The following is a 19,779-nucleotide window of genomic DNA, read 5'->3' on the forward strand; positions in this document are numbered from 1 at the left end:
AGGCCTAAAGTCATTCTTAAGTCTTCTGTCAAAACGGGAAAGCACTCCCTTACAAACTATGGTTAATCACTGCTTACATTAAAATGATAAAATGGGCATTAGGAGACATCTAGCTACAGCCTTTAACTCTAGGAGAAAAAAAAAAGCGAACCCTAATATCTGGCATTATTAGGAACCTACTATGTGCTTAAAACTATTGTTATTCCATGTTAGGTAATCAAAGATGGTAGCCATGTGATTACAGCTGACAGATGGGGATTCTGGAAGCCAGAGCTTCTGTGTGGTTCCAACTGTGCACATGGTCTCTCAACTGGCCGCCTTCTCCTTCTATTAGTGGACAACTTGCTTGGGAGGGAGGGGTAGGTAATTCTTAGAGATTAAAATTATGTACATTTCTGCAGTAGTTCTTTAAGCATGTATCTATTTATAAGGGATTTATAACCTATTTAGTAATCGCTGATCATTCATTCCTATAGATTAAGTCAAACGTGGCACCCTTAACACTTTAAGGAAATGCAAGTGCTGAGCTGCAGGTACAGTTTCAACTGCTATTTCTCTTCTTGGTCACAGGCTCATACTTCTCCAAAGTTCATCTCAGAGGCTATTGATAAACAGTCTTTGTCAGCCTCTGCTTCTCAGCCACCAAGACCATAGGCAGTCTTCCTCTTTGGTCCCTAAATTCCATTCTCCCCTGCCCCAGACCCCTCTCTTACCACTGAGCCAGAATTCTCATCCAGCACCTATTTCCTTTCAAGCTTGGAGTTGCAGTAAACACCATATTAATTTATTTGTAGGTTTAAAAAACATTATGGAGCTAGCCTGAAAAATCCAGATCAGGCTGTCCTAAGTTCTAAACAAACTCTTTAGAACAAACAGTTGAGAAGTAAGCATTTGAAATTCAGGTGCTTCTTAACTTTCCTGTGTCAGGGAAAGAGGAATTGGGCTTTTCAATAGGTTTCAAAAGTTGCCCAGGATAAGAAAGACAGAATGCTAACCTACCTATCTCCACTCCCACCTCCCCGATCCCTACATCCCACCAGGGATTCAGTTTTGGTTTCCAGTGAAGTTACTAGCAGCTGCATGTGCTCAAACAAGGCAAACCTGGTAATAAACCATGTCCAAAAAATCAAGAACAACTCGTGTTCATTTTTATGGCAACCTCAGTTTTCCCTGGTGAAATCTAACTCTATGTGTCCACTTCTGTCTCAGCTTTGCCAGTCCCCTGGGCTCCCCACAGTTCTCTGACCTGAACTATCACTATGAATTAGGCAGAGGGTGGAAGATCTTCATGTCCAAGAATATCTTTGAGTGACATGGATGAAGAAATGTAATTAACAAATACAGAGAATTTGGGGGCCAGAACCTCTCAGCTCAGTGATAAGCCCATGATTCTCAGCAGAAAGAGTGTAATAAAAATCTATTCTAGGTACAGTTTCTTGAATGAGCAGAGAATAGGTTCAATGGAGTCGCTAGCATCTGTATAATTGAAATCCTCACTATTGGGACTTTTAGAGGCATTGAATGAAGAAATTCTCAGCCAAAGAGCAGACTTTGCTGACCCATTAAGGAATACATAGCTCAGAGAAAAATAACGTAGCTGCTATCCCTGCCAGACAACAACAGCAGCTAATCAGAAACAAATTATAGATCAGATACAATCAATATTAATACAGTCAATATTAAGGCAATTACATATTTCCTGTGTTTAATGCCAATGATAGTAACTCAAAATACAGTGGCGCTGGGTCATACTAATTAACTTTTTATAAAATTAAATCTTGGCTCTCTTAAAGTCAATATTCAAGTGAATTCATACACTATACAGATAAATATTTTGATTGGAGTTTCTAACACCTAAGAAAACAGGATGACAACTTTGGACACCTCTCCTAAAAGTCCCAACATGATTGTTATGCTATCTTTGTGTTTTTTGTAATTTAAAATATTTTCTTATTAAAAACTGAACTAACAAATTTCCACAACCATCTCCCTCATTTATAGAGAATTCTCTTTTAATTAGGCATTCATTTATTAATTTTTTCATAATCACACAGAGGAATAGCTCTAATGGAAGACTTATACTGGAGGCAAAGACAAAGGTGGGTCGGACATAGTTTACGGTATAGCGTTCCAAAGCAAACCTCTGGATTGGGAGACTGCGTATAAACATCACACACTTTCTTCCAAACTTTATTCACATTGGGAATATAGTCCAGAGTATTTACCGCAAGCACAAGAATTGTTCCTGACACTTATGGTTTTATATCAAGGAGTGACTTTGGAATACTTTTGGGTTCTAATTTACTGATGGCAAATCAGTAAAAATTTGGAAATGTAAAACAATCTTCAGGAGGTCATTTGGTGACAGGAGAGCAGAGGAGAAGGACAGAGGCCTGAGACTGGCTCTTGCCTGGATTTTGCCTAAATCACTTAGCTTCTCTGGGCCTGGATAAAATGAGGATGGTAATCACACTTGTCACCAGAAAACGTGAGTGTCACTCTTTGAACCTCTCAGTGAAGCCTGCCCTGTGTAACTGTAATGTATCCCAATTTGTGGAGCTGCAAAACTGCTGTGAAGATGCAAAATGGATTTTTTCCCTCCAAAAATGAAAGCTTTTCTAACCCAAAACTTACGCACAGCCTTTAAAGGATGTGAGTAATAAACAGAAAGCATTTTTCTTATAAGATCTGAATCGTTTTCCTTAGAGTTATAGAAGCTGTGTCTAACACTCAGATCTGTAATCTATTCAAGTCCCACTGTTTGAGCAAGTCAACATTTTAAAATCTGTAAAATGAGCATAAATCTCTTTTATCCAATTTACGAGACCATTGTGAGATTTCAGTGAGGTAATGTATATGACGTACCATAAATTAATAAGTTCTGGAATACCTGAGGTTCACCCTGTGCTACCGGACAGGAGACCACATCCAGTCCCTGGATCTTCTTCTCCAAGGCACCTTTCCAGAACCTAAATTTGTTTCCTGCTACACAGCCTTCCCTCTGCAATGCACTATGGAACAGGCCATCTAACATCTCTTACTCCATCACTTTGCTCCCTACTCCCATACCTCCCCTCCTGATCAGCCTTCTTCCCAGGCCAGATTTAAGTCTCCTTTAATGATACGTGTAAGGAATACAGTGTGTGTGTTGTGTGTGTGTTTAACATGATTTATATATTTTTCCTACTAAGTAAAGTAATGCATAATAATTGTAAAAAATTTGGACTAGTGAGATAAAGCACCAATTGGAGTTGGACTTGCAGTCAGATGTCTTGAGTTCAATACCCGGCTTGGTGCTTCTCACTGCAAAGGTCTATTCCCAACTCCTAGCTGCTGGTCTAATATCCTGAAGTTTGGTTCAAACAACCCCTATATCAGACTCATCGAGAGTGCTCCTTAGGAATGGAATTCCAGAGACCCACCTTTGCCCAGCCGCTGAACAATAACCACTGTAGATAGGGCCCGTGAATATGCTCTGCATTTTCAGAAAGCTACTCGGGTGATTCTCACACAGACCAGAAGCTCTACTCCGGACTCTAGACCACACTTCCAGTAGCCAAGATAGGGTGGTCTGGACCTGCAGCACTGACATCATCTGAGAGCTTGTTAGAAATGAAGAATCGCCCCGTAGTGCCCAAACCTACTGAATCAGAACCAGCATTTTGACAAAATCCCTAGAAGATTCTGTCACACCTTTGAGAAGCTCTACTGTACCTTGGTGTCACCTGGGAAGCTTTACAACCTAATGATACCTGGGCCCCATCTAGAGATTCTCATGCACTTACTATTCTGGATTCTGGGGTGCGGACGGGGCAAAAAGGCTCTTACTAGTTCCGTAAGTTACTTTAATGTACAGCCAAGGTACATTGTCCCCTAAATCCCAGCTTTTTAAGGTTAAACTATAACCTGAGTTAAATTGGCTTTTGTAGGCTTGCCAGGGGCCCTATGGATCGCTTAGATTAAACAGTGATTTTTCAGAGACAATGGACTCTGGAGACAAACAAGTTCAACCACACAGCTTAAGGTTCACCGAACCCCAGGCGGGAGACTTCCGGTACCTTCCCACGAAGGAGCGGGGCATCGCACCCGGGTCCGCCCCGCGCCCCGACCCGGCCCCGCCCGCCTCGCCCCCTCCCCGCCCCGCCCTCCCCCGTGACGTGCCGCAGAGGGCCGGGCTCATGCGCACTCGCGTCCCGCGCCCCGCACGGCTGCACTGCCTCGGCGGTTGTCATTCTCCGCGGCGCGGCGGCGAGTGCCGAGTGCGGCGCGTGCCTGCCTTCCCGCTCGCTTGTCGGCGCGGCTGCGATGTGATCGATCGCCTGGGAGCGGGCTGGCAGCTCTCCCCGCTACAGCGCCTCGGCTTTTCCCTGGCCGCCTTCCTTGTTGAGCCCCGATTCCCTCGGAGCCGGAGACACGCACCAGAGGCTCGAAGCGCCGCACTCCGGGGCGGGCGGCAGCTGCAGCGCTCGGGACCGCGCGGCCGGGTGCAACCTCTGTCGTCGCCGCCGCCGCCGCGCTTGGCACCGCGGAGCCAAGGCGGCTGGTGCAGAGCGGCAGCACCTCGCCCCGCACCCGCCGCCGCCCGGGCGGTGCGGGGCCGCGGCGCTCTGTGCGCAGCGGGAGTGCGGTCCCCCCCGAAGGCTCCCTGTCGCCTGCGTCCCAGTAAGTTGACTGTAGTTTTTGAAGTTGGAGGGCGCCACGGGAAGGGGAGGTTCGTTTTTGTTATCTTCACGTCGTGGGAAGCTGGGGATGGCACCTCTTGTTAGCAGGGCTCCAGCTTGGGGAGTTGAGGGTGCGAAGCCGCGGACAGGGCACGCGGGGAGAGGAAGCAGTCCCGGGAGAACTGGCTCCAGCCTCTGCTGAACGTGCCAGACGGAAATGCTGTGAGAGGACAGGTGCTCTGAGGGCATTTTGCCTGCTGCTGATTGCACATTCCAAGCCCTTTGACTGTGTGTGTGTGTGTGTGTGTGTGTGTGTGTGTGTGTGTGTGCGCGCGCGGGGGGGGGGCTGGGGGGGGTTAGGGGGGTCCTGTCACCTCCATCGCAAGTCCTCAAGGGAATGACTCTAGTAATATTCCTGGATGCGATAGATCTTTGGGGATGGGGGCTAAGTCATTCCCTCTCAGGCCTCCAGGCTTCCCGCGCATCCCACTTTTCTCTTCCCCTAGGCAGAAGTTGTAATTGGAGACCAGTCTTTTAGGGAAAGACAACTTATATGTCAACCTAGAGTTCTGTGCTATAAGGCAAATAAAATGAGAAACCCGCTCAGCGTGTATGATTTCATACGCTTTAAGAATGTGAGCAAGTCTCAAAGCAATAGTGTTCAGACGATGACACTTGGGTTTCACCCTTACTGTCCTCCACCTCTTATGTAAGCCTCCCGGCAGGATAACTGTCTCTCTGCAGTGGCTGCAGCTGTGGCTCTCCATTCCATTTGTTTAAGGTCTAGCTTGAACGTATTTAATGAAAATGTTGACATGATATAGCGCTCTGCAGTCTGAAACGGAGTGCACTCTTCAAATTGGAGTGTCTTCTCCTAATAGGGAATGTGCAAGGAAAACCCCAGTATATTTTTCAAGGCAGCTCCAGGAATTAGACACATAAATCATGTTTTAAAATAGCATGCATTGTACAGAGAGCTTGCAGAGGACCCCTTTGAACACATCCCCTTTGTTTTAGAAAAAGTGGAAATGGTTCATGCCAGACAATTGTTGAGTCTGAAAGTTAAGTGTACTGATAGGCTTAATTATCTTAATAAACAAAGAGCATGATTTATAGGTAGCTGCCCTGCCCTACTTTGAAGGATAGAATTCTAGAATTCTTTAACCTTTCTCTCGTCTGTCCCCTAGAGATTCCTTTTAAGCAGAGCAATAGATTATCATCATTGATGTTTAATATTTGAGTTGATTAAATTTGTAAAAGGAGTACTTTGAAATACCATACAGTACTGCTATGACTGTTAAGACAGTGAATATTAGAAATAAGGAGAATATTCCAATTCTTTGGTATAGAAGTCATTAGTTTAATAAAACAGATAACATTGACTGCCCTAATATATCTTTTTTAATGTGGACTTGTAATAAACGTTTAAATCAAAACTCAGGGTTGTGTTTTGATGTAGGATTTATTTAGGTACTCTTTAGAAAAAGAAGCACATTTATTTATAGCATTCTAGCACATGGAACAAGATGAACTAGTTATAGGCACCTCATTTAAAAACATATCATAGTTTTTTTTAAGGAATTCTAAGAAAATACACAAAATGTAATTTCAACAGTTGAAAAGATAGTCAACACTTTGTACTTGGTGAGAGCAGCCATTGCTCATCTCTAGAAGAGATTACATCTGAGCATGGAAGCACAAACAGGTTGACCCCCTCCTAACATGATGCACTGTCACATCATGGTTAGGAGGACAGACTAGGGAGCCATGCTGGCAGCTTGGGTACCATCTGTTTGAATCTGGGCAAGTTACCTAAACTCTGTGCCTCAGTGTCTTTGTCTGTAAAATGGGGATAACAGTTACCTATCTCTCTGGATTGTGGTGAGGATTAAGTGAGTTCATAGATTTAAAGCTACTGAACCAGTGTCTGGCTTATTAAACTGAGTAAAATTATTGTTAGGAAAGGAAATGCATCTTTGGATTCTGTGGACATTGAATGGCTGCTGATGGAGGTTAACAGAAGCAGTTCACATGTATAATAGGAGAGAGGGTATGAGTATTTATTGAATACCTCCTGGTAATGCAGACACCAGCTGGTGTTTGACCTAATGTCTCTTTCAATTCCTCTCCAAGATGGGTAGCTTCATCTCCACTTTGGAGAAAAGGAAACTGGAACTCAACAAGATCAAATAGTAGAAATCACAGTTACGATTTTAACCCATGTCTGTCTCTTTCAAACCCTGTCCTTTTTGGCCCTGCTGCCTCAATTTGCAAACTGCTTTTTCCATCTCTTCTCCTTGAATCCTCATAATGACATAATAAAATGGGTGCGTTATTATCTTTAATTTACAGATGAGGAAATTTACTTTAAGCAGTAAAGTATGCAAAGTGCTTAGCTCACAAGATAGTTCTCCATGACTGGGAGCTATTATTATTATCATAATTATTGTTTAAAAGCTTGCCTACATTAGCACATGGTAGAGATGCCAGCCGGTGAAATGAGTTTTCTCCTTCGGTTTGAAGTGGATTCCATTGCTTTTCACTTCCCTATTCACATATTCAGAGAATTGAGAAAAAGAAAATGGTATGTTACCCTTCCCACGGTTCCCGCTGGAGGACAGCACTCCTGGGTTTGTTTCCGCCCGCAGATGTAAGCTGCAGGATCCACACAGCTTAGGGAACCACCGCAAGCAGGTCATCCATCGATCCACAATCAGCATCATCTGTGAGCATGAATTCAGTCCCAGCTGGAGAGCACCCCTGGGGCAGAGAGGCCCTGCACTGTGCAACATACTGTACTGTATATTCAGAAATGGAAATAATTTACATTTCGTATTAAATAAGCATGCTTCCTCTGGGCCTTAGTACCAGTGTGGTGGGAAGCAGTTTTAGGGGTCTTGTGTGAGCAGTCCAGTTCACCTTCCGTATCCTCTGGTTCCACATCTGTGGATTCAACTAACCTCGGGTTTTAAAAATATATATTTTTTAATTCCAGAAAGTTCCAAAAAGCAAAATTCGATTTGCTTTGCTCCAGCAGCTATTTACATATTGTAGCATTTACATATTTACTGTTTCCATGGCATTTACACTGTATTAGGTATTATAAGTAGTCTAGAGATGATTTAAAGTATGTGGGAGAATGTACTTTAAGGTTCTATGCAAATATAATGCTATTTTATATGAGGAACTTGAGCATCCACTGATTCTGGTATCTTCACGGGTCCTGGAACCAACCCCCCATGGACTCTACTTTGTTAAAAGTCTGGTCCACAGCCTGTCAAACTTTTCACTTCCGAAAGTTGGGAATGATTGAAAGGCTTTTTTCCTGTGGCTTTCTTAGATTATCATCCAGATCTACATAGTATTCTGGCCCTTGGTAAATATTTACTCTGTTTTCTAGATATAAAAAATCTAATTTCTGTAAAGGGCACATATGCCACAGACAGCTTACAGACTGATTTAATATTTAAAGAAACCTGGTATCCTACCACTGTAAGGTACTTCAATACAGATGTTCTAATTGGTTTTTTTTTTAAGTCAAAACTCTCTGTATAACATGTTGATTATAGTTAATAATACTGGATTGCATATTTGAAAGTTGCTAAGAGAGTAGATCTTAAAAGTTCTCATCACTAGAAAAAAAAGTTGTAACTATGTGAGGTGACAGATGTTAACTACTCATCATGGTGATCATTTTGCAATATATACAAATGTTGATTCATTATGTTGTACACCTGAAATGAATAGTGTTATATGTCAATTACATCTCAATTAAAAAAAAGTCAAATCAAAAGTCTCTGGGTGTGAGCTTCCAGGAGGGTGCCAGATAGAGTCCTTGCCATCAACTGAGTCTTTCTGCAGTTTTAGCTCTCCTTGTCAGAGTACAAATATTCCTTTTTACTCTTTCAAGTGCTTTTACCTACATTTCAAATGCTCCTCTGCTCTGGGGCATTCTGTAGTAAAAATCTTCCTCAATCACTTTTGTGACTCGACCTGGGTCCATAATTTACTTTTAACTCACTCTTTAGAATTTACATAGTTCAGTTTTATTTTTTTGTCTATGTTAACTATTTATTGGCTTACCTCTAAATCGCCAAATAGCTTGCCTCTGACATCTAGCTATCCTTGCTGTCAGAAGACATACAAGAAATGCAAGCTAATTTTAATATGGATAAAGTGAATGAAGACCATTTAGTCTCCCCAGTTATCTCTACTGTTTTGAATTATCTTCCCTTTGGGCTTGGGGAGTCTGGGGCTGATTGTATTTCTAGAGCTCTTGCCTCATACATCCGGGAGAAACTTGTTGGAGGTTATACTAAGTCTTGGTTCTACAAGCAAGCTGTTCATGTGCAACATGGCAGAGACAGTCCCGCAAGGCTGGGACGTTGCTGAATTTGAGGGCGAGGGTTGGGTGTGGGGAAAGACAGCTCCGAGTATGATTTATCTGCCACATCCTTACTGGATGGAATGAATAGCTAACACAGAGCCCTTACCGTGGGCTGGCTGCCATGCTAAGAACTGTACATACAATATTTACTTTAATCAGTGACGTTGTGTGGTTACTTTGTTATCCTTTATTGCACAAGGGGAAACTGAGGCCTAGAAAGGTCAGAGCACTTTCCAAGATAACACTAGTGTGTTTTTGAGTGAAGAGTGGAGGCCAGGAGTCTGATGAGGCCTGGCATTCTACTGCATCCAATTTGGGGGCCTTCTTATGGTTCAGCTGTGTCATATAGATATCCTCTATTGTGCGTCTCAAAATAATCCTATACTATCTCATGTTCTCCCCACAGTGACCCTAGGATAGAGCTAAGGGGATGGTGGAAAGGTCCATGCCCACCGTCTTCCAGATCTTTACTGAGGAAGAATTTACAGCTTAGTTCATGCAATGAGCTCAGAAAAGAAACCCCCATGTTAGCATTGTGAAATAGGAAGCATAAAGCCTTCCAGTGATCGTGGGACACAGTGGAAAGGCGTGCAGATTTTGTGTTTGATGTCACATACTTGCGTCATTCTCATCGAAGAGAGAAGTGTAGCAACCTGAGATTTTCTTAGGTGATTTCGAAAAACTTAAATCAAAAATGATTTAATCAGCAGCGAGTATGACTACAGCAGTGTCATGTGTTGTTCACGATGAACTGATGGTTTTAAAAGTAAATGAACAAGTATGTCTCACAAGCGAAGTGCAAGCGTGTTGTCTCAGAAAAGGAAAATTGTGTCACATCTTCTGTGTCTGCATCCGAGTCTAACTCCACTCTAAATGCAGAGGGAAAGGGCAGAATTTAAAAACCAACATGTAATATTTTCAAAACCGTTTCCCTGAGCCCCACCTCCTCTATTTTTTCCTGATTTCACACTGGAGCCAACGTTTGTTGCAGAGGTCTCTGTATTGTGCAGCTGCCCTTTTGTAAGAAACACTTTTCCAAAATAAAACAATTTAAAAAACCCACTTAAAAAAAGTTCTTCATATCCCTTGGGTTTTGAGTTATTATTTTTGTTGTTGTCGTTGTTATAGTATTTCGGTATATCATGTTAATGTCTCACCCACTCCCCCTTCTTGGTTTTATAGGACTGTATAATTTTCAAGCCTGTGAGTGATTAAAAACTTACGAAAAATTCAATTTTCTAAGTGTGGATTTTATGGCAGAGGACAGGGAAATTTGGCCTGATTGGGGGGCCTTTACTTAAACTACGGAGCACTTGAAACCCTATGAACCTTATGGAGTAGGCAGGTTTTTCTAAAAAAAAGTGTTTTAATTGATCAATAGCAGCCTTGTACTTTCCTCTTCAATTTCACAGGACCCAGTCCCCGCATATCATATCTCCTATTCATTTGTAAGTAATCAGTTTCAATTGATTTTCTGAAAGTACCAAAAGGTGTGACTAGTCAGCATTGCTGCATCTGTCATTTCAGTCTTCAGGGAGCCCCAAGGTTGCATATGGAAGCCTTTCTGTGAATTTGTTTTGTGAGGAATGAAGGGTGTTCATATAGGTCCTTGGGGTTCAAGTCTCGCTGTATTTGTGACTCAGTCATTGCTGTTAATGTTGCTTCCACTCACTCTGGCCTTTCACCTCCACCCGAACTCCTTCCTCCATCACCCCCACGTGGTTGAACCTGCTGAAGCTACTGGGAAACTTTAATGTTGAAGCAGCTCATGCTATAGGTCAGAGGCAATAAAACCACACAAGACAAATTTTCTTAAACTATAAAAAACCCAATCTGTAACGTGGCTACACACAAGAACACCGCAACTTCTGTATTCAGCACTTGGGAATTGCAACCGGAGTGGCCTTGTGGTATTTTCCATGGCACCTTGTAAAGAGAGCTCTGAACCTCTCATTCACACATAATCAATCACTAGAAGCTTGGCAGTGTTTGAGTCAAATTTAGTTGGAGTGATATTTACTCATTCATGCATTCACCAGATATATATCCATATACCAGGCATAGTGTTGGATGATGAAACCTCAGACATAAGAGGATTCCTTTCACTTTCCTCAAGAATCTCAGTCTTAGGAGGGAAAAGACGCTTAACAGCAGTTGGAACCAGTGCCTAAAAGATGCTGGGCTCCCTCAGGGGTGCCTGACTCCAAAGAGATGACTTTCCCTTAAGCAGGGCAGGATCTGAGTCTGGAAGGGTGAGTTGGAGGGGACCAGGCAGCTGAGGGTGGGAATGGGCTGGCAAAAATCATTCTGAGCAGAGGGACCAGGGAGAACACAATGAAGGAGCTGAAGAGGGTGGCACGTCTGTGGAATAGCTGGTACTTTCCCGAGACTGGTACTCATCAGGGGCAGTAGGTGAAGCTGGAAATGGAAAGTAGAGGCTGGAACCACTTCGGGAAGGGTCTTGTGGGCCATATTTGGTTCAGATGAATTCAGGTCTTTCTTTTAGAAGGATCACTCTGGGTGTGTTGTAAAGAATGGTTGGGATGTGAGGATGGTGGTGTGGAAAAAAGCAGTTGTGGAAAAAAGCTGTTGAATCCTAGTGTGGATTTTAAGGTCTGAACAGACTGATCAAGGTGGGGGGATCGGAGAAGGAGAGGAGAAGCAGGGAGGGGATGGTGAGTTTAGGGATGGATGACTCCCCAGGGCTGTGGCTTGAGTGATTGAAAGGACAGATGTGCCATTGGCCATGATAGTGAATACAGAGAATGGTGCAGTATGCAGGGGAAGGTGACGAATTCAGGGGTGGATTCGTGTGATGTGAGGCACAAGAGGGGCACCCAGGGCTTGAGATTCAGTTGACAGTTGCACAAGCCTGCGGTTCTGGAATTCAAGACAGAGGCTGAGCTGGAGATAAAAGTTTGCAAGTCTTCCGTGTATTTGAAGTTGTTGAGGTTGTGATCTGCCTGGGAGGGTGCGTAGAATGAAAAAAATGACGAAGGCCAAGGTGGCAGGCAGAAGAAAGGGAGATGGGATAGTAAGATTAAGTGAGGGAAGTTTTTGACAAGTGCTTGGACACAAAGTGGCAGAAGCCAGAGGGAACGAACGGGAGCCGTGTGACCAAAGGAATGAAATAGAAAGAAAAGGCAGAGAGCAAAAGGACAGGTCTGACTGTTTCCTTGCTTGCATCTACACAGATGACAGTGGCTCTTTCTCATATAGCTTTTAGTTCCTGTCAATAAGTATGAAGACCTACTATGTGGAATGTGGATGGGGAGTGGGGTAAAGGAAAGAAATCAATAAAATCACGAATAAAGCATGACCCTCAACCTCAAGCTGCTTATAGGATAGCATTGTCGTTTCTTGTTTTGCTTTCCTTTCATTTTTCTCCTTCGTTGACAGCAGGACAGGGCCACTTGGGAAAGTGGGAAGAATGAAAGAATCACTTTCTTGGCACATGAAGTGCTTGGTTCTCCATAACAGGCATGTCTCACTGTATTCATGAATGAGCACACCGAAAGGGATAGTGATAATGACACATTATTTGACAGTTTACAAAATCGAAGCTTTTATCATGGCCACAGCATCTGTGGAGGGTTTGGACCTGTGAACCAATCTTGTTAGAGTTACTAATGAGCCTTTTGGCTTGTTGGTTTATTTGAGATATATCAAGTACAGTTTCCTGTAATTTTCACTTGTCTTATAAAAACAGGCATCATTAAGTTATAGACAAGCTGGAGTATTTGGGGGGATGGTGGAAATAATTACCATGTGTTTTAGTTAATATCATGCATTTTCAGTCCTCACTTGTTTCATCCTTTAATTTTGACCTAAAGGTGGAATTACTCCCATTGCAGAGATGAGGAAACTGAGATGCAGGGTTAGGATGACTGCATGGAAATAACACAGCTAGTGAATGGTAGAGCTCCTAGGACCCCAAATAAGGCGTTCTGATTTCAAATTCTGGCTTCTTGCCACTCCATCATGTTGCCTGTGTCCTCATGAATAGCTACTAAAGAAAAATTAGGGTGTGGAATATTTAAGAGATTTTTAATTAGTCTGCTCAAAACACTAATAGTGTAAACTGCTTTGGCCGCAGTCTTTATATTTGATGGGCCACAGGTTCTTCATGCAAATGTATGCCATTAAGTCAGACTGGGGGAAAGCTTTTTTCACAGATGAACATCTTTTTCTTTCATTATCTTAAAAGCTTTAAAAAAGCATCTAAGTTATGAAAGGATTCAACATTTTAAACTGTAAAATCATTGTAGTCAGACTTGCTGTCTGTGATACAAAGGAAATTTATTTTTCAATTGTTGCAATGGCTGTTGTAGGTGAGAAGCGTTTTGTGTGTACATATATGTGTGCGTGTATGTGAAATAAGTCAGCCAGATTAAGTTTAAAGTATTGGTTTTCCTTTTATAATATCATTCCTGAATTCTCCAAATACATTAAGTGATGTAGCTTGCTTTATCTTGCCAAAGCAGCTATCATGTTCCCTATTTAATGCCGAAGTATTAAAGCATTTGTCTTTTTCTTACGCAGCGTAAAATGATGCAGGATAAATCGAAAGAGCTTATTTTAGTTTTACAACTTGTATTTTGGCTTCTGATATTCTAAAATTATGATTTACCTAATTTTGCTACTGTTAAAGCAGATATTAACTATTAATATACAGAAGTGTCAGAATCATGAAATGTACATGGAATTTTATGGCTGTTTGAAAAGTTTATGATGCTACATCTTTTTATTTCATAAAAAATATCTATGAGCCTTGCTAAATGGCAATTTCCAGATGAAAGCAATTTCTAGCAAGCAGCAAAATGCTGCTACCAGTGTTTATCTTTAAATCTCAATTTCAAGCTTCACGGTGCCAATTTTACATTTTAGCTTCAGTGGAAAAAAACTGAATCCAAAAGGGCTTATGCATTTGTGACATTCAGTTGGTTGATCTTTTGTTATTAATGCTGATTTTTTTAAATAACCATAGGCTTATAAAGTTTTTAAAGATTTATAAAAATGTTAGGCAACTATCTTAGCTTTAGTAATTATCATTACACATGGCGTACTGTAGTAGCATAGTCCATTGTAGTTGAGAAATTACAGTATAGGCATATGAGAATTTAAATAACAATATAAAATAGTATGGTTTTATATGTGATTTTATTGTATTTTATATTTATAAAGTATGTGAGGAAATTTAAATGAAGTAAAATGAAAGTTAATTTGGCCATTTCATGCCTCATGTGTCCCAGTTTCATCCAAATGCAAATATGATAATCCAGGGCACAGAGTTAGCATCCTGTTGGGGCGATTGGACACTACTGTATTTACTACTCACCACCAACAGGAATAATTAAGCTGCATTTCCCACTAATCTTTCCGTAAGTATATATTTTAATATTATGTGCTAGGAGTTTTCATTTTCTAAAAAGAGTAATTAAATTTTCTTTACCTCTTTTTTCTTCCCGTTCAGTTTTTTTTTGGGGGGGGTGGGTAGGAGTTTATTCATTTATTTATTTATTTTTGCTGTGTTGGGTCTTCGTTTCTGTGCAACGGCTTTCTCTAGTTGTGGCAAGCGGGGGCCACTCTTCATCGCGCATTGCGGTGCGCGGGCCTCTCACTATCGCGGCCTCTCTTGTTACGGAGCACAGGCTCCAGACGCGCAGGCTCGGTAGTTGTGGCTCACGGGCTTAGTTGCTCCGCGGCATGTGGGATCCTCCCAGACCAGGGCTCGAACCCGTGTCCCCTGCGTTAGCAGGCAGACTCTCAACCACTGCGCCACCAGGGAAGCCCCCCATTCAGTTTTATTCTGACTTTTCTTATGTTAATGTATACTTGACATGATAGAACACGCCTAAATTAGTAATCTGATTTGAATACCATAATTATATGTACAGTTATGGCTTGACTGAATAGAGGGCTTTTGCATATTGTGTACATTCTTTCTCTTAGTGGATTTAGGAATTATATGCTTAATATCTCAGAGTCCTAAACCTGCTTATGTTTAGCAATAGGCATGCAGAGAAAAATATAAATATTTTTACAAACGTGATTTTAAAAGATATGCTTCCTTTTCAAATGTTAGGAATTGACAGGTAAACTGTCCACCGTAGCTCTTTCTTATATGCAATAGACTGATAAACACAGAAGTGGCTGAAACCTACAATGATGTCATTTGTAGCACCTAAATTGTTAGTGTTGAGGTTAGGCACGTACTCCTTTCTTTTCCTGAATAAAAAATAATGATGCTTTGCAGTAAAGTATTACGCATCTTGATAAATATGTAAGCATATTCAGGTAATGTTAAGAATATTTTTTTCTTTGCTGTATTATATAACAGTCATTTTGCCCAAAATGTACATCTTGAACTTTTAACATCAGCATGAAATTCCCAATATTTCCAAAGTAAGAATTGACACTAAAAAGTCCGGAGACTCATTAAAAACAGACAATATGGATAATAGCTTTTCAGATTTTGTGCCAGGGTGTATTGAAGAGGATTGCTAAACACTGTGGTTGCTGAGAAAAATAAAACCCTGAAGTATTAAACTTACACTTAATTTAATAGTTTCTGTCACCACAGTTCTTAACCTTTAGGTTCCAACTGGCTTAGTGCTTTACTAATAGCAGCTGGTCAGGACCTGAATTATTATAGATCTTTTCTTTTATTAAATATTCAGTAGCATTTTCAAAATTGTTCTCCTAGATACAGTTCATAATAAACAGCCCAGTGCTGGCACTGAACATGCTGCTTTTATTACTGTCTTACAGCCATAGGCCACTTGACATTTGGACCCATCTCTTACGGATTTTCGCAGCTCCGCATACCCTGAAACCTGTCAGCCTGGGATCAAAACAAGTCTTTTGCATCTCCACAGTTACAAGGAGAGTAGAAAGAACTTCTTTTCTTCTCCCCATTATAGGCCAAGGCCTGTGGTCAGAGGAACATCATTTGCTAGGTTTATGCTTTTTCTGTCTTGATGTTCTCGCTAGCTTTAGGAAGTGATAACATGAAAAGCACTGTTGAAACACGAACACAACAGTTTGATCTGATCTGTCATATACTCTTTCTATTTAAAGCTACAGTTCTCCACGAAGGGTGACTTTGCTACCCAGAGGACATGTGGCAGTGTCTCAAGACATTTTTGGTTGTCACAGCTGTTGGACAAGGGTAGGGTGTAGGGACGTGAGGGCTACTAATGACATCTAGTGAATGAGTAGAGGCCAGGGTTGCTGTTACACGTCCTACAATGCACAGCCCTCCACAGGGAAGAATTATCAGGGCCAAAATGTCAGTAGCGCTGTGATTGAGAAGCCCTGATCTGGAAAGTAAGGAATGTCTTTTTAATTTGCTTTATATTGTTCAAGCAAATGGAAATGTGTTCAATGGTTCTGGTGAAGAGATCCATGCATTCAATATAATCATATATTGAATACCTCCTAGGTCCTGAAAATACTGTGAAGACTGGCATCGTCCTTAGGAGTTTCCACTATCTTTGCAAGATGAGTGGTAAACAAAATACTACTGTTTGATGTGATGCATGCTGTAATTAGAGAGGCATGTGTGGCATGTTAAAATAGAAATAATTTCTATTTCATTTGCTAAATATAGGGGAATATCTGGAAGAACTCATCTTCTCTGTCTAGATGTAAAATTAGTCATTTGGGAGCAAGATTTTTCCTTTTCCCTTCATGATCAGGAATGGGTCCAATTTATTGCACCCTTCTCCCCCTATTTGAACTGGTATTAATTTGAAACATCAGGAAAAAAGATGAGGCGTGGACATAAAAAGTGTTACTTTAGAAATTTAGGATATTAGTTTTTTCACATCTTCACTGAGGTATAACTTACATGCCATAAAAGTCTCCTCTTTTAAGTGTACAATTCACAGATTTGTAGTAAACTTGCAGAGTTATGGGACTACCATCACAATTCAGTTTTAGGGCTTTTCCATCACCCCAGAAAGATCCCTTGTGCCCGTTTGTGGTCATTCTGTGTTTTCATTGCCAGCCCCAGGCAAGCACTAATCTTTCCATCTTTTTCTCTTTTCTGCCTCACTTTCTGTGTCCATTTGCTAAAAGGCAAATCTATGGACATATCATTTGGAATACTAATTTTTACAGTTAAAATGTAGTTTGATATCTTCTTTTTGAAGATCAGCATCACGTTTCTGTTTTTCATATTACCCATACCATACACATGCTATGGTACAGGATTGGGTACACTCAGTATCAGAACTCCCAGACTGATACAGTGAAAAATGTGACAAAGGAAAGGATGAGCACGTGTGTTTAAGGCGGCATATGTGAAATCGTATGTGGTATGCCTGTTTTTCAGCTTTGTCCTGTTTTGTTCCCTGTGAATCTGTCTACTAAAATAATGTTGTAGAAATCATTGAAAAGCTGAGGTCAGGGAAACACCTTCATGATGTGGGAAAACGGTGGAAGGATTAAATCTGGAGAACTCACCTGTTTGGGAGTTGTATGCAGGTCAGCAACAGTTGTATGTAGCCAAACCCCTTGGGGCTAAATGTCTTTTAGAATCCAGCTTTTAGAAAGGGAATGCAGATTGTATACTGTAGGTTATGTAATACTCCCATGGGACTCAGGAAACACAGTCATTTCTGGAACAAAGTAGATGAATATTCACATTTAGCTGGACAGAAAAAGTCCTGTCAGCTCAGGTCAGGGTTTGGAACAAATTCGTTTGGTAGCAAAGTAACAAAGAAACTGTTTTCACAGAGTTTTGCATTTCAAAATTGTGGATAAAGGTTTATGAACCTGTCGCAGTGTATCCCAGGATATTACATTTCAAATAATTGTCCCATCCTCTTTTCAGCACCTCCCCACCCAATGTCCTCTGCCACATACGCGCTTCATACAGCTTAGCCATGGGTATACTTGTCTTTTTTTCACATCATTAACTTCCCATCAGACTTGACAAAATGCCAAGTTAGCTGTTCAGTTTTTGTGGATGAAGGTCAGGTATGGATTTGTTATCGCCAGCCAGATCCTTATTCTCTTATGGTTTGTGGTTTCACCTCCCTGCTGGAGTATAGCCATGTCCATCTAGTCCAGCCCCCCCAGGCCCAGGACTCTGGATGATGAAGATAGCTTTTGGGGGTCAAAAAAGATGTCCTCGAAGAAAAATCCAAAGGCAACAATGGTAGCTATCATTCCAGGTAGCCCCAGACTCATGCTTGGTGACCTTCACACCCATCACAAAATTATGGGCAGTGAGACTGAACAGCTATAGGAAGAGAGAAAAACCAGGGTAGGGAGCCCACTAGAGTCAATTCTCTTGAGATAAAGATATTTAGAATTCAAGAAAGATAGACATGAAGAAAATGACAAGAGGGTATTTACTGGGCTCACAGCTTAGAAGGAGGACACCCGTCCAAAGCAAGACATTTCAGACTTGTTCCAAATTGTTCAAAAATCTTACATAATCTTATATAATTTGCCTAATGGCATTTAGCTAACCTTGTTAGTCTTTTAATCATGAATTTCACATCCATGCTAATTTCCAGATTCCAGTGGTGCAGCTGTAACTGTGTGGCAGTGGGTTTTAGCTGACCTTCCCGTGGCGCTCCCTGGGAGCTGTAGAATGAGTATTGAGTATTTCAATCAATGTGTAAATTTCCTTTTGTGGCCTGTGAGTGTGCATGTCCTTATGGCAGCGTTCCTTAGGCAGAATGTACTACAGACTGTAGGGCCCATTTACGAGCAAGGGGACCCAATTTCTGCAAATAAGAAAAAGAGTGCAGTATTGCACTGGCATCAGAAAAAAAATTTATAGGGACATCCAAGAATTTTGCCTTTTGAAGACTCAAAACCTCGTCCAGGCAGTACTAAATTCTTAAAGGGCAATGTGAGGCAAAGGTAGTAGGCACTCAGGAACATGCTATTATTCGCTACCTCTTTTTTTGTTTTTTTTTTTTTAAGTTCTTGTTTCTAGTGTGACGCCAACGTTTCTATCTATAGGGGAACCATCAATGTGCAAAGGTGTTGAATCATTGCCGTTTGGTAATGGAAGTACACAGCCCGCTTTTTCTAGTGTAGCCTTCATTCTGGGGTGTCTTGGTTGACACCCACCTCCTACTCCAGCTTCAGCAGACAGTCTCCTCCCAGGTTTTACAACCAAGATTCATCTTCTCTCGTATCTCCCAACTTAAATAGCTCAACTTGTCCTGGCTTGGTTTTGCCAGGACAAGTCTGTCTTCTCTCGCCAGGCGCCTTCCCTGAGTTTTCATACATTTCTGGTTGTTACCACATTTCCTGTTGTCAAAGGGCTGACAGCATACAGGGGCCCCACCTTGTTACTGCTGCACTTTCTTCCTCCTTTAAATAGGCCCTCACCCTCTTCGTGCTGCAGGGATGCTGACCCCCTCTGTTGGGGTGGACCCTCTGATCCCTCTTATCTTGTCTCTCTCCTTCTTTCTCTCCTGCTGCCTTTAGAGCAATGGTTCTCCACACTGGCTGCAAAAAGCATCGCCTGGGGAGGTCTACTGCTTCCTGACGCCCAGGGCCTGCCCCCAGTGATTCTGATTAACATACCCTTGGGGGTGGAGGGTGGGGGCTCTGCCTTGGTGGTGCTTGAAAGCTCCCCCAGGGGATGCAGCCATCACTTAGAACCACCATTGTGGAGGGCAGGACACCTGTCTGTTGTTAAGGGTAATTAGCCATTGTAGAAGGACCAGGAGGGAAGTTTGGTTGCCAAGCGGGAGGGAG

General features: G+C 41.9%; 1 protein-coding gene across 3 annotated transcripts in view; it reads left to right on the forward strand.

Moving 5' to 3' along the window:
* Nucleotides 1–4,511: 4,511 nt before the first annotated feature.
* The window catches only part of PAG1 (phosphoprotein membrane anchor with glycosphingolipid microdomains 1), a 136,715-nt gene continuing 121,447 nt past the window's right edge, over nt 4,512–19,779 (forward strand). The window contains exon 1 of one of the 3 annotated variants that reach the window (XM_029222896.1): nt 4,512–4,662. The gene's annotated coding sequence lies outside the window, so the exon portion shown is untranslated. The remainder of the gene's footprint in view (nt 4,663–19,779) is intronic. The other 2 variants (XM_029222898.1, XM_029222895.1) reach the window with 2 other exon arrangements.

The sequence above is a fragment of the Monodon monoceros genome, unplaced genomic scaffold (genome assembly GCF_005190385.1).
Source record: "Monodon monoceros isolate NGI ecotype Baffin Bay Population unplaced genomic scaffold, NGI_Narwhal_1 Super_Scaffold_14, whole genome shotgun sequence".
NCBI lineage: Eukaryota > Metazoa > Chordata > Mammalia > Artiodactyla > Monodontidae > Monodon > Monodon monoceros.